Source organism: Heliangelus exortis, chromosome 8 (genome assembly GCF_036169615.1).
Source record: "Heliangelus exortis chromosome 8, bHelExo1.hap1, whole genome shotgun sequence".
Lineage (NCBI taxonomy): Eukaryota > Metazoa > Chordata > Aves > Apodiformes > Trochilidae > Heliangelus > Heliangelus exortis.
In genome coordinates, this window is record NC_092429.1 from 3,610,624 (window position 1) to 3,632,290 (window position 21,667).

At 42.3% G+C, this 21,667-nt stretch overlaps 1 long non-coding RNA gene across 2 annotated transcripts in view; it reads right to left on the reverse strand.

Annotated features, from left to right (window-relative positions):
- Positions 1-1,830: 1,830 nt before the first annotated feature.
- LOC139798877 (uncharacterized) overlaps positions 1,831-21,667 on the reverse strand; it is a 128,443-nt gene continuing 108,606 nt past the window's right edge. For both annotated transcript variants that reach the window (XR_011727016.1, XR_011727017.1), the window contains exon 6: positions 1,831-1,892. This is a non-coding gene — a long non-coding RNA (uncharacterized lncRNA). The remainder of the gene's footprint in view (positions 1,893-21,667) is intronic.

The following is a 21,667-nucleotide window of genomic DNA, read 5'->3' on the forward strand; positions in this document are numbered from 1 at the left end:
AATAAACGTTCTTCTTTCCTATTGAAAAGAGATGTCAGTTTTTCTCTTACAATTGCTCAAAGGGCTAGCCAGGCAGAATAAAGGCTTATTACATTAGAAAGCATATAGAGCCCTTTTATGAACTCTGGCTGCAGCCCTTCTCTTTGTGAGACCCTTTGTTTCAATTTGTTTTTCAGCAGCTGTATCTGATCTGTATCTTGCACACTTTCATCCTGTGAGAAAACACAGCTGCAAAGTGGCTACAACTTCCTCAGCTGTCCCTCTCTGCCTGTTCTCAGGGAGGGGACAGGTATCTGTGAGAAGCACCACAACCAACATCTGGGTGTTAGATCTGATAGATAATTTGACACTGAATCACAGGGTCTGAATATCTCTCTTCATCTTTCTTGGAAGCACAAATGATCACACAGAATCCCAAAAGAACCTGAAGTTCACCAGCAGAAAGTGAAGGCATAACAGTGGGACAGGGATTGACACCCCTTGAAAACGAGGTTTTAGGACAGAAATACTTTGCTTCCAAATGCAGGATAGAAAACTAATCCTATGCATTTTAGCTAAACCTTCCACCCTGAAAAATCCTTGATACTCAAACAGGAGTGGCAAGAGCACAACTGGTGCACAGCAGCTGCAAGCATCTCCATGTCTGATTTACAAAGACATCCTCACACCCAAGTTCAAGTCCCACTGAATAAAATGTGCATGTTAATGCTTTATCCAGACAAAGCTGCCTCAAGAGAAAATTATGTTTATGTAAATGCATTCCTAGGTCTTCCCTGCCTCCCCATTTCAGGTCACCCTTAAGGCCTGTTGGGGGAACACAGATGGAGGAGCAGGGTTGCAATGAATTCTGTACATCTTGGACACTGGAGGAGGAGACATGAATAACCCACAACTGCTGGACTTGCCATCTCCCCCAGTGTATTCCCTTTTTGGAAGTTTCCTTATTTCTTGAAGTCTATCTTCTCCAACAAGCTGCTGACCACAGATGGGTTACCCCATTCTAACCCTGCAAAAAGACCCCTAGAAACAGCCACTTCCAAACTGCTCCCATGGAGTCCTCTCCTTCCTGCCCCACACATGGGTCAGAGGCTGGTGAAGAATCCCACAGCTGCCAGTTGTGATTTACACAGAGGGAGCTAAGATACACTAATGACTGTGACTCTGACCACTAATTACCACTTATTCAGGCACTAATGGGCTTCACTGGCCAATGCAAGTCAAATGTAAAAGCCTTTGAACAGAACCATTTTAATTTATAAAACATTGTGGTTCTCAGGCACTGATAATGGTAAACAAGACCACATTTACCTCCACAGTTAAAAAAAGGGATGGACACAGCAACACCAACAGCACCTGCCTGAGTTGCCACATTTGACCTGGACTGCATGTACAAATTTTGCTGGCATATTTATTTTGAGTTTAAATACAAACAACAAAAATAGCAGACTGGCAGACACCTTACAGGATGCAGTTCTGAGCCATGTTATTTTTTAATCTGAGGGTGACTCTTCATGCATGAAAATCAGCTGCAATAAAGAACTGCATGGGGAGGCATCAGGACACCTTTTTATGGAGAGGTAAATCTCCAGGAGGCTCTGCTGTTGCTCTGTGATGACAGAGATGGTTTTTGGGAGACTTTAGTAGGGATGTACAAAACCTGCCCACCCACCCCTCCTCACTGCACACCACCACTGCAAGGCACAGGTAGCAACAATTCTGTCTGATGAAACAGATGGACACCAGGAACAATCCCCCTCTCCATCACCAGAAAAAAATATTTCTGCATCATGAAACATTTCCAAAGGGCCCTTTTACCCCAAACATACTTACTTACCATTATGGAGCCTTCTATGGAGGGACTTGGGCCAGGGGCTCCTCTGCCAGAATTCTTGCTGAAAGAAAGTTTCACATTCATAAGGAACAGTGCAGGCAACAGGAGATAGCAGAGAAGTATACACAACATTTGATCAATTATGATTTTCTTTGGGTTAAATGGTTTCAACCCCTGCTTTGTTTTATATTTCCAGTGTGGTGCTTTCCTTTTGATGCATTGTTTGAGATTAAATTCACACTTCAATTGATTACAGTGGATACTTGGTAGCTCTAGAGGGCAAGTCCTGCCACCTTGAGACACCAAAGCCCTAAAATGCTGTGTGGAAAACAAGCTGAGCCCTGATGGTGTCCATGGACCCCATGAAACAGGATCAGATTAGATACTGACCTCTAATTTGGGATCACTTTCTATTGCTTTCATCATTTTTGTTTGTATCTAACAGGACTTTGAAGCTGAGGAGGCCACATATCCCACAGAACTGCCAGAGGTCTCAAGAAAAATGACAAGTTCAGTATTTTGCACCCATGAGTAATAAAACCTTCTTTTGAAGATACCAGTTCAGATCCAATCAGCTTGGTTATGACTTTAAGGCTTTACTGGAGGTAGCCAAAAAATGTGACTTCTATCCCATGGAAGATTCTGACACTGACATTTGCTTTTCTGCTAATCAGACAGAAAAGCAAAATATCAAATGTTTTGCAGAAAAGGAAAATATCAAATGCTTTGCAGAATGGAAACTCCAAGTTATTTTTAGCTGAAAGGATCAAAATTAGTTCATTAAGAATTCCTATCTGATAATGTCAAACCATTCATATCAATAATAAATCTTTGATAGATCAGTGATTTTTAGACACTAAAAAGAGCTAAACTCTGAACAAGGAGTCAAAATGAAAGTTGTCCTTTCGATCTCAAGTAGTGTCAACGTTTTCATAGAAAACTTCACCAAGAAGAACTTCCTCCCAAAATTCCAGTTCTACCAAAACAGCATTTTCCAAAACAAATCTATTCTGTTAAAAAAAAAAAAAAACCAAACAACAAAACAGAAAACCAACCCAAACAAACAAGTACAAAATAACCAACCACAAAGCAAAAACCTGAAAACACAAAAGCTGTCTGGCAGCCTCAACCTCTCTAAAAATAACCACAAGGAGTCAAATCCACCTTCCCTCTCCATCACAAATGCCACCTCTCCCACTTTGATTCCAAACCTCAGGGCACAGCTGGGGTTTTGCTTTGAGCTGGAGGCCCTGGAGCCAGGCTGAGGCTGGGAATGCCCCATGGCTCAGCTATGGGAAAAAGGATTTTCTCAGGAAAAATTTGCCCAGATAGAAATACCAGAAGATCTGTCTTGGCAAACAGCTAGGATGGACACCAGAGCAGGAGAGGAGATCTGGCAGCAGAGCTGGGGCTCAGCATCTTCTTCACTCTCTTGTGGGAGGTGGCTGTGCCAGGGGAAGTTTCCAGTGCACCACTGCAAGTGCTTCTCTTGCTTTCAGGACTGAATTATGAACCTATCTAATGACATTTTGGGCTCTGAGCTGTGAATTTTTCATCTGTGGGGCTGAGAGAATGCACCAGTTTAATGAAGAAACTGAAGGCAACCAAATGAAAAGGGAGGGCCGTTTCCAGAAAGTGATCTAAATACCCTTTTGAAAATAATTAATTATGTATTGAAGTTTAACTTTTCACTAACTGAACACATCTTTCCATTTCTACACACAAGTCACACTTGGATATTCCCCCACTTTTGAGGAACTGAACTTTTATCTCATCATTTGGTGTTGGGCAAAATCTCCAAAATTACTTTTTTTGTTGTTGTTTTTACATTCACTTTGGACCTGCTTTTCATGGTTGAATTTAGTAAGAGAGAAAACAAGGGAAAAAGGGAGATTTGTGTTCCACACCACGTTAGGCTGGAGCAGCCTAGGAAAGCAAAGAAGAGAGCACGGATGTTTCTCAGCTGCTAAATTTGCAGGGAGGAGGTCTAGGGGAGGAGAGAAATCAGGTAATGACACTGCTGAAAAAAAAAAAAAAAAAAAAAAAAAAAAAGGGGTTTCCGGGTCACTAAACATTCCAGAATCATTCCAAGTTTTCTCCAGTCTTCTTTTCCACTGCAAAGACCAAAACCTGCCCTGTCAGATGCCAACCAAGCTGTTACTTGTTTTGTTTTGCAGGTTGCTAAGAAACAGGGCTGTTTTTGCTTACTTGCCTCCCTTGGGCTATTTCACAACACTTTGTAATATACACTGCTCTTTTTTGTTACACATCTGGTTTCGATTTTAGGTTTCAGAACCCCCTCTGAAAACTGAGATATTAGTTTTTCATATCTATCATCTAGACAAAGTGCATCAGCCTGTCAAACTGAGTACACCGGTGAGACACATTTAACCCTCTCAAGGAACTCTCAAGTAACCCCCCAAAAAGCAATTTTCACTTGCTCTTGAGTTCAGGTGGGGGGAGTAGCTCAAACATTTTGTCTAATTTGCTGTGTGAAATTAGCTGCAACCACCATTAAATTTCAGGTATGAAATAAAACTGTTTTTCCAAAGCATTCCATGGGATAGGAAACCCTCGTGCCTCACAAATGCAAGCAAAGAGCAAGCTGTGCAGAGGACTGATTGATCATCAATCCCAAAAGATGCTCAACAACTTCTCCCAAAGCTTCTTTTCTTTCATTTTGGTTGGAAGCAACTACTGACAGCAAAGCAGGTAACTAGCACAGAGAGGGCTTCTCCTTTGCCTTTGATAAATGGTGTTGCTGCATGGGAGAGCTGCAAACACATCCTTCAGTCCCAGAACTGCAGTTGGCCATGCTGAGGTACCAATGCCTCCAGCTTCAGGTGGGTCAGAACCAGACCCCACAACCTCTGGTCATGATCCATGCAGCTCATGAAGAGCTTTTGCCCAGCACTGATCCACATACAGACAAACTGATGGAGATAACATATTTTTGCACTACTGATACCCCTAAACCAAATGATCTTTACCTAAGTCCTCTCCTAAAGTTGTTCTCCAGTTTTAATTCTTCATGCTCCCCAAGCAAAGCTCTGACAGAGAGAAGGTGGGCAGAGCTAGCAGTGTCTCTTTAGTCTTCACCCATATGGTCCCAGCATTATTTAAAGTTACAACTAAAATTTACATCGCTGGGCTAAGGTCACTCAGAAAACTTATGCCAAGAGCTACATAGATTTGACACCCTGCAGAAAAAAGAAGCTGCCTCTGCTTTATCCTGATAGTTTGCTCCCACACTCACAGCATTTATCTCCTTGCCCTTCTTTAAGCCACTCTGGTGATGATCTGATCCTGCAAATTTGTATCTCTACAACTAAAGACCACATTTTCTTCATTTTTGGAAGGGATAAAATCTGTTCTAATCAAATAATTGTAATCAAATTAAGCTATGCTGGACCTCAGCCTTTCATGTTGGAAACCATACACACTTTGCACACTATCATTTTTGCCTCTACACAGGTCTGGCACGTAGCTAGAAGGCTGATATAGATATAAAGCCCTGCTCCCTCTCTGGGCCTTCAGGCACATCCATCTTGGTTCCCCTTCCCACTTGGCTGTTAACTTCCTCTCACACTTTCTCAAGAGCTGCTTCACAGTCCTCCTCCCCCTCACTTTCCATGGACAAATAGTCCAGGGAATTCTCCTTCCTCAGTAGGACACAAGGCCCAACAGGTTTCACAGCTCCTGTGCCAGGCCAGGGTGATTCCATTTTCTGGCCCTGCAGGTTCTCTGGCACACGGTCCTGCCAGGGAAGTCCTGTAGAGCAGCAGGTTTGACTGGCACAAATCTTTCAGAGCATCACCAAAAGTATCATTTACCAAAAAAATTACTAGTCAGGAAAGCCAGGTCTGGCACCTGGGCCTTGTGCTGGGTGAGGTGCAGGCTACCTCAGCCTGTCTGCTGCACACCCGGGGCTACCAGGGCAGGACTCAGAGGTGGGAAGAGTGAGGTCTTCCACAGGGCATCCACCTTCTTCAGCAATATGAGACCAAAACTAAATACACAAGTTTCACCTTAACAACCTTACATAAATATAAAAATTTAAGTCTGATTTTCATGCTTCTCCTGAGACCTTTCCCTCCAGTGTTTCACTTGGAAAAAGTAAGTGATACCACAGAGGCTCATACCATTAAAAAAGAAATGTGGAGGCTCCCAAATTTTTGCCTCATGGGCAGACTGCCCTTTCCTCAGCAGAAGAGGACAATACCAGAGGAGAACTCCCTCATGGAAAGGCTGTAGGTTTTTAAGACTGCACAGGCTCCAAATCCTGCAAATTGGAGAGATCTGCTGGGTTCTGGACATGGTGAGAGTGGCTGAACCTCAAGGTAATGTCCTTAGTGACAGGATGTTAGAAAGCAGCTCAGTGGGCAAAGGGAGATGCCTGAGGCAGAAGTAGGCAGTGTAATATGGGATCTTCCCTTCCTACCTTCTCCCAGAAACAGCAAAAGAGGAGCATGGAGGCCAGGGCCTGGCAGCAAGCCCTCCTCCTTTAGGAGACTCTCAGGATTTGGGCAAGGACTAATTGGTAGATGATCTTTATGGTCCACATAACCACAGGTGCTGTGATCCTGTAGAGCAGTGGGGACTGAGAGGGTGTGGGACAAAAAGCCTGAGGAAAAGCCTCCTGATAAAGCATGGTCTTTAGTTTAAAGTCTGGGCCTGGCCTAATGTTGGTCTCGTCATTATCCTGTCTTACTTTTTAGATGCTGTGGGGGCAAAAAAATGAAAGGAAGGTGTTAATAGTGGTAACCCACTTTTTGCATCTCTTTGCATCAAATCTAAACCGACTCAGTGCTTGGAGCCCACATGCAATTCCCCCCCTCACTCCTTCGTGTTTTGGTGTGGTCAGGCTTTCCCTTCTGCAGCTCAGCCCTGGAATGCTTCAGGCAGCTCCCTCCACCCAGCAAGTGTCCTGCCCAAAATGCTGTCCTCCTGCTGGTGTGAGCTCACTGTGACCTTTCAGTAAAGCACAGCCCATCGTTCCTCCTCCTATTTAGAAGGACTTGAGGAGCAGAGCCTTATTTTCAGTGTCTGCCCTTCACATTTAACCAGTTAATAACTCTTCCCCCAAGGCAGAAGAGCCCTGGGCACTGCAGCGGGTGGCTTGTCCTGCCTGAGGGGTGGTGGGTGAGGAGAGGGTTAAGGATATATGGAGCAGTGGGGGCATAAGAGAGCTTGGTCTGGAAGCAGTTTAAGTAACCTAAGGAGAATCTGATGCAGACCAAAGACACACACAAGTGCAGATGCATTTAATAGAAGCCTCTCTCTGCTCATGCAGCAAAATGTGCTGTTTGGAACATACTGTGCTCCAACCATGATGGCTATGGGAGGAATCAGAGCCAGTATGATGTGCTGGTGCTCCTAAGGACTGAATGTTCACTCAGCACACACGTTTGGGGCATGTATATCTCTGGATACATTCTGGGATGCAGCACATCCCATTGCAAACTTGGACAGCAGTTTGCTCTTCCATCTAAGAATTCATCTGTTAAGAAATCTCAGTATTGTGTAAGTAAGGACACAGCCTGACATGCTGTTCCAGCAGCAGCTGAGCCAGGTTAAGAGGTTACCACCTCCAGCCTGCCCACAGCTGTTTATTCACTGCCCCCCATTAGGGGTTACCACCCTTTTCCATGAGCCACATAACCATATGTGAGGCTACTCCCAGATTTGGCTCTGTCAGAATGATCCAGCTTAGTTTAAATGCTTTTAAGTAGGTTTATTTATTGTTTGAGCTCTTCTTTTTCTTCGCTTTTTTTTTTTTTCCTGCAACTTGAATAGCATCTCTGGAAAAATTCCATCTCAGTCTCTTCACTCAAAGCCTGTAGACTCATCTAAAGATAAGACTTTAGATCTAAAGATAATGTATTTAATATTAATTCCCTAAATGTTGATTTGTTCACTATCTCACTGTTTCCCAGGCATTACTGGGGATTTAAACTGATCATGTTTTTTTGCAGGAGATTGTATTTTCCACCACCTTATATATAAAGAGATCTCAGAGATAAGCAAGACTAAAGAAACCATCACAGAAAACCCCTCCAGTGCCTCCTTCATGCAGAGAATGTATAGCTTCTTTTAGGTGCAGAACTGCAAGAATCCAGTAAGTCACTGAGGAACTTCAACAGAGACTGTCAATGCATTTACACTATTAGCATCATTCCTTTATTTCATTTTCAGTTCTTGGCATATGGGACATGGAAGACTTGTCAAGCTTGGGCCTCACATGGCTGTGCCAGGAGGCAAGAAAGGTAGTTTAGGGAGACAAAAATATTTGTTTCGCTGACCTCTGTGTTTGGCTCCTAACAAGGTTTGATTTGTATTCATGGCTGTGCATGTGCTCCCAGGGAACACACATAACTCAGGCCAATTGTATGAGATTGGAGTACAAAAAGAAGCCCTGCTTAGGCTCTGACATTTAGCAAGCCAAGAGGTTTGAAAATGGAGCCAAGTCAACTGCCTGGCTTGGCTGTATGAACCAAAACACAAGCCTCGCCACTGGAATTGATTATATGCACATGAAAAGAAAATACATAAAATGATACATAAGGTTCTTGTAACCTCCAAGAGCTGATGCCAGAATATGCTCATTGGCTTGGTCCTTCCCTGGCTCAGTACCACAACTGAGCACAGAGCTCAGCTGAGGCCGTGCTCAAGTCTTCATCAGATTAACTCTTCAGCTCAGGTCAAAGCACCCCTTCTCCTGTGCTCTAAGATCTTCACTTTTCCCTCAAGCCCCCAGGGAAAGCAGTAGCTGGCTGTATGAATTCAGGATTTACAGCTCTTAAAGCTGGTGCAAAAGGTGCTGTAGCTGCCCACAAGAGGAAAGGAAATTAAATTAAATGAGATTGGGAATCTACACAACAGAGTAGCCAGGAGACTGTTTATGCTAAATGCAAAATAATTCATGAGCCAGCCTCACATAAAGTGTATTTTTCCTCTGCTATGGATGCCATTTACCTCTCAACACAAACTGGGGTCTTTTGCTATGCATTTCTTAATTTAATTACAGTTCAGTTAACTACAAATTTAGTTTGGAAGCTTAGCCCATGCAGACTGCCACACTGATTTAAACAACAAAACCCAGCAGGCATTAAAATGTTACATTTCTTGGAAAAATATGAGTTATTAATAATATTCTTTCCAATGCAAATATTTGTGACTTTCTGTAGTGTCTCACTATTCTCCAGAAACAGACGTTTTTCTCAGTTTGAAGTATTTGATATGATTATTTGACATGATTAACTACCAAAGCCACACATAACACTTTCAGGAAGGGCTCAAAAGCAGACATTATTTTACCAAATTTTACTACAATAACAGTGAGACTCAACATTTCCCTGGAAATGAGCAGAGCTAACAAGATATAAAGTGTTTTCCAGTAAACCTCATGCCAGGTGCTATTGAAAGCTTTCCGAAATGATCACTAAAGAGATCCTCTGAAAAATGAACCAAACCCTTATCCAAAGACCTCAAATACTGAGTTCACTCGCGGACAAACGCCTTTCCACCAAACCCATGGGTTTGAAGCAAATAAAATTTTCCTGGAGGACAGAGAGAAGCAAAGGGTAACGTTGCAAGAGCCAATAATTCATATGCTGCTTGTTGGATAGGTTTCTAATCCCTAGAGTTTCTCAGCAGTAGTCTCAGTGTCTCTGGAGCAGGAGTGATAACAGAGCCATGAAGAGCCTGCAAAACTCAAGCCACAGTTTGCTTGCCACAGCAGTGGAGTCCCATATTAAGGTATATTGTGTCTCCTAAGGAACATGCTGCTCTTCTGCCAGCTAATACAGGCAAAATGGTCTCATCTTTAGGATTAGGCACTTCATCCCAGGCCTGCTTCCTTTTCTCTGACCACATCAGTCTTCAGCCACATCAGATGCAGCCACCTGCCATGGCCCTGCACAACACTTTCCCAGCCACTCTGACAGTGGTTTTGTTGGAGGTAACTTCTCATTCTGAAAAATTGCATTAAATTTTATTATCTGACAAGGAATAGTTTTCATTCATCCCCCCAGTTCAAATTTACTCTTCATTTTACCTAGAAAACAATGACATGTGATGAAGGAAGGTATCTTTCGCATTGGAAGTATCTCCTAGGCCAGCTCCAGGTGGTGGAAAGCTACATAAGTTACTCTGCAAAATCTCAGACAGCTCTGGGATACGCCCCTCTGTCCACCAAAAATTATCTCAGTGAGTAATGAACTCCACTGGGACCATAAGCCATAGGCCTCACATCCACCCAGGTATTTCACACTTGTTTGCTTTATGCATCTCCATTCAAAATATCTCAGTGGAACTTGTGACCAAATGACCAAAAAAACCTCACCAAACTTTGACAAAATAAACTGTGAAAAAAAGCAGTCAGTGCAGAGAAGCTCCATCCAACACAGCATCCAGGCTGCTTTTCTTCCTTCAAAAACCTGGTTACACTTCAAAAGCAAAGCCAACACAAGGAGAACCTCCTCTCCACAGCTGTCAAAGCCCACTGAGGTTGTACTCCCTGCTAGAGCTCCTGTTCCAGTCCTTCCTCTCTCAGATTACTCTGAACTCTATTAATGAGTTACAAAATGCTTAACTCTCTCAGAGAACCCTTCAGAGCCCACAGAGTGTGTGTGACCAGACAGAAGCTGCAAATGGAAGGCAAAGCACATCCCACCCCATCCCATCCCAACAGCCAGGAGACAGGACAAGCCACAGAAAGTGACTTCATTGATGTTAGCTGTGGGCTGAGTAGATTTTGAGGGTCTGGAGCTACAAATCCCTCTGCACATGGCTTATTTCAGTGCACCCATAGCCCCTGCAAACAATGAAAGGCCAATAAAATGTTTGAGAGCCACCTGCAGAAGTGCTGCAGTGCCAGGGTATGGGGTACAGAGCAGCTCCCTGATACTCCATCCAAATCCTGTGCTCCTGCCATCCACATTATTCCTTCTGTGTCCTGGCTGAACTACTCCATTCCCAGGCAAGTCCTGGAGCTGATCATCAACTGGGTGCAAACTGGTAGGCCACTAACCACTGAGGTTACAGCTAATTGATACTGGAACTTGCTCCCTGGCTCTACTCATGTGGGTAAAAAATTAATACCTTTTAATATGTTTAATGGATTCTGTCTTTAGATTGCAGCTTCTTCCAGAAGAGGAAACTCACTTTAACCAGCTTCATTCTTCACCCACACATTTATTGCTCCAAACCTGAAGTAATTTACTACTACTACTGTAACTCCTGTATCAACTTCTCTTCAGGTTTCAGAAAATCAAGAATTCTGCTAAGAGAGAGCAGAACTTCAATAGTGCATTCAAAGTCTCCCATTTAGATTGAGGCTTAGTCTTTTCTAATTCAAAGATATTTCATTTGAAAGTGTTTTTGCCTTATAATAAACAGACAGTAAACAGATTATACAATAAAAAGAGAAAAGACTATAAACTTCAACCTTCTAAAAGGACACACGGGACTACTCTTTAATTTTACTCTTTGGCTGTGGAATCTATACTCATTAAAAGTGAAAAGTTGAGATCTGATTTTTATTTGTGCTCCTAAGCTTTGCATTTCTACCCCCCAAACAAAAGGTAAAATGTACTGATACGCTTTCATTTTCCATTTTTAGACCTTTCTACTTCCTCTTGAGATGTGGCACCAAAAGTTTGTGAAGGTTGGGTTTCCTAGAGTGCAAAGAAGCAAGCAGCTAACTACATGTATTTCCCTTCAGAAAAATTATTTACAACAGTTACATTAAAAATGTAAAAGATTTTCAATATTTTATAAACTGTGAATTTTGGCTACTAAGTGATAGAAAGGATAGTAAAATAGACTAACTCTTTCCTTGCTATGAATCACTCTGATGTGCAGATGATCCAAATATGTAATTCCTTCCCTGTTTTCTGTATTTTCTGCAGAGGCTTAACATATATTAATAATAAAAATAATATCATTGAGTTACAGACAGAAATAGAGGTGGGGTTCATAACTGCTAGCACAAGATAGCCAATAATATAACTGGATGGGATGGGAGGGGGCAAAAACTAACAAAAGTTTCCTTCTCCTCCTTTTACTGTTGGAAAGGGAAATATGACCTAGTCCAGAAGGCCACAGTTTTGAAGATGCTAAGCTTCCCTCCATCCTGTTGTTGTACCATAGTAACAAGAATTCTGAACATCTGGAGCATAGGATGTTATTTGAAGGTAGGGAAGGGGTAGCAGAGCAGGGACCCACGTCTTGGGGATAAACAGCTCTCTGGATCTCCCTGTCCATGTAACCGTATCCATGCAGCATCACCCTGGGCCCAGAGGCAGCTGCTGGCCCTGCCCAAGCTGGGGCACACCCTTGCTCCCCATGGAGTTTGCCAAGTTTTAAATGTTGAGCTGCCTGTTCACAAGCAAAGCAAAAGAAAGCCTCACAGGCAGAGTGCAAATCAACAGCATATGTGTGAGTTTGCTCTATACGTCCCCCATGACTTTCATCCAGTTTGAGTGGAGAGTTCAGAATGTCCCGTGCTAGAAAGGGTCTTTGGGAACTCTGCTTTCTCCTGCAGCTCAGGAAAAAAAAAAAACAAACAAACTTAAATTACTGTTTCATTAGAAGCTGTTATTTCAAAACTTGTTTTCATTCCTAAACAGAACCATAATGATCCAGCCAGCACTCTCAGTGCATACGCACTTAACACAAAATGGTTTTTAAAGAAACCATACATTTCAAGCCTTCTTGGAAATATACCTTTCACGTAAAGCAAATATTTTTCATAGGTTTTAAGTATGTGTTATCAGGGTTGCAATAAATTTTGTTATTCCCTGCAAAAAGACATTAAAAATAGAAAGGCTTTCCATGTCAAGTGAATTATTTCCATTGGACCAAATGAATCCATCTCATCCTGATTTCCAGCCTTAATTCTAAACACTTCTTGAAGGAACTGCAGTATATGTAAATATCAACAATCATTTAAGACCAAAATACGCAGTGTAAATCTAAAAATACTGACTTGAAATGATTGATGCTGTCAAAGGATCGCTGCCTCTAGGTATCTAAATGAAACGAAATGGTTTCCGACAAGTTCCTGAAGAAATTTTTAGCACAAATGAAAGCAGATTTTCACAGAAAAACCCTTCAGAGAAAATTCTGTGTCTCACCCACTTAGTGCAGAGTGCGACTCATTAGCAAAGGGAAGCCGCTTGCTGTGCCACAACTTTCATTCTGAATTTGCCTATTTTTAGTGCCTCGTGTCAGAACTTCAGTGGCAATTTGGGGCTTTTGCTTTCCTTTTTTTGCTTTGTTTTGTCTCAACGTGAGTCATTTGTCCTGTACATTGATGTGACTGCTGTTTGTAAACAGTGGGCTATGAGCTGTTCCTAAAAACTAGAGCAGGTTTTACCAGAAAGGTGCCCGGCCGCTGTCTTGCTTTTAGTTTTAATTTCTCCTCTTTGTCTGCATTTAGCTACACACTCAATTCCACATCTTCTTGTAAATGTAAGAACAGAATAAATTTAGGAACCACAGAGCTTTCAGCTGCTCCACCTCATTCTCACGCCAGAGGTTTCCAAACTACTCCTTGCAGTCTGCTACTACAGATAAGCATGAGCAGCAAACCACTGCTGCCTCCAAGGCATCTCTTGTCACCAAGTTTATCTGCAGTGTTTTTTCTCAGTACAAGCTGTGTGGGGTAGATTCTGGGGTTCTTATTTATTTTTGCAACATGGGAAAATTCAAGAAAATTGAAAATAGTGCATACTCAACAGAGACAGAAGTGAAAAGCCAACTTAGTTGCAGAGAGAAACTCAAGAATGTAAATGCTTTTGGGGTTGGAGTCTCCATCCTTCTCAGCCCTACTGAAGAGTTTTGGTAGCCCTTGTGGGTTGAAAGGATCAAGCAGCCCAGGTAGATAAACATCTGACTGGTTGTAATCCAGATGGATTTCAATTTACAGACATTCTAATCCCTCCTTCAAATATTCCCCCTCTCCTCCAAGACAAAAGGATGGCAACAAGGAGGGAAGAAGCTTTATAATACAGCCTCTCTTATGCTTTATCAACATTTCTCTTGCCATGCTAAAAACTGGAAGTGAAAAGCTCTCTTGTTAGAACAACCCAGAATCAAGAAGTATGGAGCCAGGTTGCAAAACCAGGAGAAAAATCAGAGGGAAGTAGGTGACCAAAAAGGAGGAAGAAGAGGGTTCCTAAATAATATTTGTATTTGCCTAACTGGGTAGCAGGGTTACCAATTAATCAAAATAAGAAGTAAATCTGTATTTTAAGCCTATTTCTTAAGGAAATGCCTGGAAACACATATTTTTTTAGTAATCCTTCATTTTTCCTCTCCCCAAACGTACCCATACCCATCTCACAAGAATTCTGTGATATTCAACCAGTAATTTTTTTCTATGTAAAGGGGAGAGCTGAAAATATTCCAGATTATTTCCCAATAGTTTCTCAATTGCAAGTTTTTTGATCTTCTTAACATTATCCAGAAATAGCTGAACCCATCTGGCTGTGAGGACAACATTTCAAAATCTGCCTTTTTCTTTTTTTTTCTGATGTCTGTTAATTTAGTTAAAACAAATCAATTACGTGTCCTAGTTACTATTGAAATATATAATTATATTGTGCACTCAGTTCAGTGAATACTAATGAAACAATCACCACCTTCTCATTAGTCACTCTTGAAAACTAAATCCAAGGGGGAGCTGAAAACTATTTTTCTGTATCTTCCAGCAAGGCATTTGATCCATTCTTCACTTGTTTCTAAACTTGAAACTTGAGCAAAACAGGCAGAAAAATATACAGGATCCTTATTTAGTCAGGTTTTTTTTTTATAATAAAAATTCAGGAGGAATTATCCACTAAGGTGGATCAGCTCACTTATAAATTAGAGACTATTGTTAACATAAATGTTAATATTTTGCCAAAAACTTGTAGTAATTAAGCATAAATTCAAAAAGACAAACACAGATCTTTTAAAATGACTTTGCTGTAATGGCTGCCTTCAGGGAGGCTCCTAAACAGGCAGTGCTTGATTTTAAAGCATTGTAAATGCAGTCTGCTCCTGTGTATTGATATCCACTGGTGGCAAGAATGCTCCAACTCCCATTCCTCCTCCATGCTACCTTTTTGTAGGCAAGTCCCTCTGCTACATGTATATAACCCACAGGAGACCTACAGACTGGCCAAGCTGGAGGACAAACAGCTCAAAACAAAATCTGCATAATTTGCTCCAGAAAATTATTAGGGAAACACTTTACCAAAGGATTCTCATCTTAATACCACTGAAGCTTTTCCTGCTTCCTCTCTGGTTAACCACCAAAGCCCAAGATGCCAACCCCATTAGAAGAGGTGGGTGCACACAGATGTGGTCTGTGGCCTCCTTCCCTCCAGCCAGGCAGTGGACAGAGCTGGGGCAGAGTCCCATCCACCTGTGTCACCAAATGCAGACCAAATCTCCTTGCCCAGCCACACAGAACTCCAACAGCAGCTGGGACCTGGAGATGGAGGCAGCAAAAATCCTCTCCTTCCCTCCTGAAGGGGTTGCTGCCATGGCTGGTACCTGGAACTTCAGGTTGGACAGGCAGAGACAGCAGTGGGGACATGGTGGGGAGCTGGGTGGGGAGGAACCCAGAAGCTGAGAAGAACAAAAGGTGCAGGAGGTGTCTGCAGCCCACAAAAGGCAACACGTGGAATCGTGACACAAAACACAATGGCTGAGGCTACTCCTTATTCACCACTCCCTTAAACCCTGTGCAGCTGCACATGGCTGCACAATGTGACCACGTATCTTTAGGGTATCACCTCAGAGAGGAAAAGGTTATCTTCTGAATTTGATAGAATCACAGACTGCTCTGGGTTGGAAGGGACCTTAAAGATCAGGTGGTTCCAACTCCCCTGCCATGGGGATCCCACTAGATCAGTTGGTCCAAGCCCCATCTTCCCTGGCCTTGAACCCTTCCAAGGTTTCTGGGAAACCTGTGCCAGTGTCTCACCACCCTCATAGTAATTTTTTACTAAACCCTAACCTAAATCTACCTTTTTCCAGTTTAAAGCCATTACCCTTTGTCCAATTACATCTCTTACAGCACACCATGCATGCAGTGGAGCCACAGTGTCTCAGCATAAAAACAACACATGAAAGATTAATAATCATTTTGACAAAGCACCATTTAGACCCACCTGCATCACAAGTGTGCTGTGGAAAAGGATTTGGTAAGAGGCTAAAAACCTGAGACATCCCCCCAAAGGGTATTACTGCAAGGCTCAATGTTTTTTCATATTCCCATATGAGCAACTCTGACCTCTTTGTTGCTTGGATGTGTCCTCTGTTTTTAAAATACTTGAATATTTAATCCCAAATCTAATGTAATTGGAAAGTATTTGGTGAGTGTGATTTGCTTGCCTAAAGAGAAATATTATAGCAGCTACTTAACTGGTAATTGATAAATGCATAAAATTACTCCCATTCAAACTGCAAATCAGTTAGCAAAATTCAATGAAAGTTTAAACATTTCATTGCATTAATGATATGAATGCATAATTTTACAGAGAACAGCATCCAGGCACTTGGCAGTCTTCCACTGTATTTACTTAAAGGTGATAATGCATTTAAAAAGCACTTGAAGCAGAATATGTATTAAGCACTACTAAACTTGCATAGATTTATTAGCACAAGCTTTTAGACTGTCTCTGCCCTGAAGCAAACTCTTTTTTATTTCTGGAAATTGAAAAAAATAGAGCAATATATCATTTTAAGACAGATCAGAGAGGTCGGTATGGTAGTTATCTCAAAATACTGTTTTTCTTCATGACAAGCATGGGTTTGTAGCCTTTAGCTTGTATGTGACTGACTGCTAGGACTGCCTAAGAAATGGTGATAATATCCACAGGCTGTTTCATTTATTCATTAGTGAAAAACTGGTTATTTGGAGACTTCTCCAGCATGTCCAGAGACTAATGATCTGATATTTCTAGTACCTTAATGTGCCCTGACTTTTCAGGCAGTGTTGAAATCCTGTCCATCTAGAGGAAAACTGGATGCCTTTAATAGCACTGCTATTCTTGTGCTTCAAATGGTGTTCAAATTCTTGTGGGGAACTTCAGCTAATGAGCATTATTAATTCTTACAACATATGAGCAAAGACAGCAACAAAATATTTGCAGGTATTTAAAGGTATTTGCAAAAGTGTTGTATTAGCATTTACAGGACAGAAGGCGTGCAAAAAGAAATATCCTAAATAAGTATCTCTGGATAAGCCCACCAGCTGGATATGTGCCTTTGATGAAGAGAGATCAGTAGGAAATAATGAAAGTAAGTGGGAGGCAGGGCTTAGGACTCCTCACTGAGTTCAAATAAAACAATATCACTTAGATAGTCAAATAAATCCAGGAATTATGTGTGTCAAGTTTCACACAACAGTCACAGCCCATCGAACTTGTGACTGACTCGTATCTCTTCAGTTCAGGAACAGTATTAGCAAAAAAAATTTGTAGCTGAAGAATGAAACTCAGGTGGACCCACCCACTGTGGAGAGTTCACACGTTCTGTTCCCATACGTCAAGGCTCCTAAATGCATCTGACCCTTAAACACACAGAGGACATGGTGACAGAGTGGCCTTTCTAGTCACCCAGCAATTATGCAAGCCACAGCATTCATGGCCCCAGAGTTCTGTGTCAGGGCTCTCTCTAAAGGCCACCCTGTCATCCTAAGTGGTGTTCTTATCACCCTAGGAACAACATAGAATTTGTGGAGATGTGTCCCATGAACCTTCCCACTGGAGGTCAGAGATGCTGGCACTATGTGGCCTGTGTCCTGAAGCCAGCACAACTGCTTCAGGGCAGCAAAATAGAATTTATTTCAAGTGCCCACATAGCAAATCTCTCATAATCCCATTGGCTTTTTCTCTGTTTTTTTACCTTTTTTACATAAAAACCCCCACTGAACACCAGGCCCTGGTGCAGTGACACTGCTCTGTTTGCCAAGGGGTGCCCATGAAAAGCTTGGCACATCGTCCCTCTCTCTCCTCTCCCATCAGCTGAGGCCAAATTCCCCACTGCCTCCTGCCTGGCAGAGTCAGCAGGGTGAGTGCATGTGTAAACAGGGCCCTTCTGCTCTGATCTGCTGCAGATAGACATGTCCTGCTCTTGGGGTTTTGTGTCTGCACCCCCAGCACAGGCACCCATCCCTTGGCTGGAACAGGTTCTGAAGGGGGAAGCTGGAAGAAATGTGACAGGCATTTCTCCCCGTTTTAGTTCTTTTCTGCCCAAATGCCTCTATAAGATTCAACTCGTTGAGATCTTTAAATACGACTGAGAGCAGAATTTGGCTCGGGGAAAGTTTCCCTGTTTTATTCCCCACAGTTTTTCATTACCACCTTCTAAATCTGTAACGAAACCAGCTACAGGGCTCTGTGTTAGAACACTGCTAATAAGTAGCACCATTAAAAATAGTAAACATAAATCATTTATTCATTTTATGCATTTCTTAGTCCACTTGAGAATATTTTTGGCTCAGCTAAGACACAAGTAAGGGTGTTAATTATTATCTCACTACAGCCATCAGTTAATAAGGCAGTTACCAGAGATGTTTGTTAGGAGGTTCTGGGGTGCCCCGAGGCTACTGAAGTCATTGTCTGGGGAAGAAACACCACTGCTGGAGCTCGCAGGAGTCTGATGGCACCAAACCAAACCCCTTGAGGCCTCTGTCTGCCAATTAGCTGAAAGCAGAGAGCAGACATCAGGTCTGAGCTGGGGAACTGTAAACAAGTGAGCAGGTAGGAATTGCCTGCGTGGGCTCTTGCACAGGGGAGAAGTGTCTGGGGGCCCCTCCAAGGAGGCTGTCAGGGCTCAGCCCCTGGGGAAGAGGGTGTGAGAAGGACGGGCAAGTGGCTTTGGTTTCTTTTCTGCTCCCTCAACATTCAGCAGCCTTTTCTAGGCTCTGCTGTCTCATCAGGCCATGGCTCTGCAGCTGCAGGTCTCTCATCACTCCCCTTACCAGCTACCAGGCACCTTCACAGGCAAGTAAAGTCAGTATCTTCCACAGCTGAGCACCCTGATGCAGCTCTGCTTTCCCTGCTCTGCTTTCCCTGCTCTGGCATGAGGACCCCAAATGCTTTCAATAGAAAAAGGAGGAGCAATAGCTCCTTTATTCACACTCCTGCTGCATCTGCTACAGCTCAACAGCCAGACCCAAGTGGCAGTGACCAAAAGCCATCAACTGGCTGACCATGGCTGGATGGTCTTCACTTCTGCTGTCTTTCCAGAGAGGGTGATACCACAAAAACCATTCTCCTAGCTGTCACCTTCAATGTGAGGCCAAGGGCAAACCACAATTTAAGATTAAATGTTAAAGCTAAAGTTCAAGGAGAGCAGCACATAGGGCCACCTTGCTCTTCTTCTGCCTGATTTCTGTCTGTTCAGAACTCAGTAACTTCTATTTTCCATCCAGCACTGCAGCAGCAGGGGTGACAAGAGCTAAACACCTCCATTAGTGACTGACTGGCAGAAGGAAGGTTAACTCAGTCTCCTGAAGCTGAAGGAAAACCACAGCTGTCTGCCCTCAGCCTAGGGTGTGTCAAGGAACCTGTCCATAAGGGAAGTGTTTCTGGATATGAATTATATACTACAAAATCCCTGTGGCCCTACTAGAGATGTTCTTTGAGGTCCTCCAGGGCTAGCCTGTACTAGAAGCTCAATTCTCCCTGTGGGACGGAAGAATTATAGTAGTTGCTGGGAAAGAAGCCACCTCCTAATGTTCTTCAAAGTCAAAAAATCTGACTCCTTCTGTCCAACATCAACAGGGGATGACCTTGTGTAACTTCAGAACACTTAAACCAATCTGCAGCAGAGAAATCATTTTAAAAATGCTGGGTCTTCCTGGCCCTCCCTAACCCAGCTAGCTCTCAAAACATGACTGCATGAGAGAGATCCCATTTAACTTACATTTGGGACACCCTATTTAATTGAAACAGAACAGTCCAAGAGTATATCCCAGATCCATCCTACAGTTTAGGATAGTTCTTGAGTAGAGGACTGTTCTTTGTCAGTGAGGGAAATACTGTCATTCCCAGTTTGCAGAGGGCAAGCTGAGAAAGAACGGGGTGGAATTGCTAATCCAAGGACACAGGAAAATCTGTAGTCAGGCTGCAAAGTGTACAGAGATCTCCTGACTTCATCCAGTGGGATTGTTGTTGGGCAGATTACTTTATTCTCTCAGGAGATTCAGTAAAGCTTTGGACAAATCCAGCATGAATGGCCCAGAGGTGACACTGTCTCAGGGAGCTCTTCCTCCACTGGAAGAATGTAGATGGAAAATTTATATTAAATATGTTCAGTCCATTATTTAATAATCTATCAGGTTTTATGCTGGGACAATTTAGAAGTACAACTAGATTTCTGTTTTAATGAGGATGGCAGGACTGGAGCCTTGATATCTGATCTCAGTGCTGGAATTCATCTGGCAGGAAGAGAGCTCTGTATACATATATTGTAATTTTTCACCAATCCTTTGATTATTCCAACCTATCTCTGTCTGGAGCTGAGCTTTGGTGCAGAGGCTGTGCTCTCCTTCATACCTCTTCAACACCCAGCATGCTGAGACCTGATTTTGGATGGGAACTGCTTTAAAACCACTATGAAAACAAGAAGAGTAAATTTAATTGGCTCCCAGAGGGATGTCTGAAGAGCATTTCCCTCCTTGGACAACCCTCTGACAGTTCTAGCATCTCTCTGCCTGGAGAAACTCCTCCTTAATATAGACAGTGAGACATTTCAGAACCTTACACAGAGCAGCTCAGCTGACACTTTACAAGACACTTTACTTTCATGAGATTAAGCTGATTCTTTCCCCTAAATTCAGTAGCTACCTCCACTACGCCTCATTGAGAAAACTCCATCTGACAAGAGTCATAAAATACAAACGAGATAAAATGTTTCATTAAAATACAGATAGGGGAGCTTAGGAACTTTTTTTTTTTTTTTTTTTTTTTGCTATGGATAAACCCAATTTTGCTTCAAAAGCAAATACTTAGCTATTTTTCAGGTCAGGAAGTTGAAGACTGGGTGTTATAAATCCACTGTCAATGTTTTCTTACAGCTATAGTAGCTGACACATCTGAATCACTGGGAGCTAAAAGCATGCCAAGAAGAAATGAGCACCATGAAAAGACATCAGAAGAAGATGTATAGCAATTTCTTCTCTAATGTATCTGACTGCTGACAGACCAATATTAGCTTGCTTTCTCTGAGAGTGGCCATGGGTAAAAAAAGGAGTTCATAACGAACAAATGTCTGTCCATGAAGGAATTGATTTAAGTGTATCAATTAAAAATTAGCCCCAGTACCACTAGAGGGATGGTTTTAAGCATAATTAATGGAAAAAAAGCTTAATAGCATTCTTGCTGGGGTTCAATCAAGTATCTCTGATGATGGTGCACATGCACCACTCTCTGCTTTCAGGGGAGTGTAAATGACTCCTTCTTTCACTGATCCATTAAAGTAGTTGTAAAATCTTGATTATCTCCATGTCAGATGGATTTATTTCAGATTCCTCCCTCCCCCATAAAACAATACCACTTCATTTAAAAAAATGTTGATGGTTAAGCAAACAATTGTGGACAAAATCATCTCCAAGTTTTTGTTTTTCTGGTGAAAAATGCCTGTGAAAAAGGAGCTTCTTCCTCAAAAAGTTTCAAGTGTCTACATTCAAGTAAACAACCAATTTAACAGTCACATTTTCATCAAGAGCATTATTTCTCCTAGATGATAATAGCAGTTAATTCACAACCAAAATGATTTGTGAAGGAATAAAGTCCTAGGGATTACTACTGTACTATTATGAAGTGTTGGAGA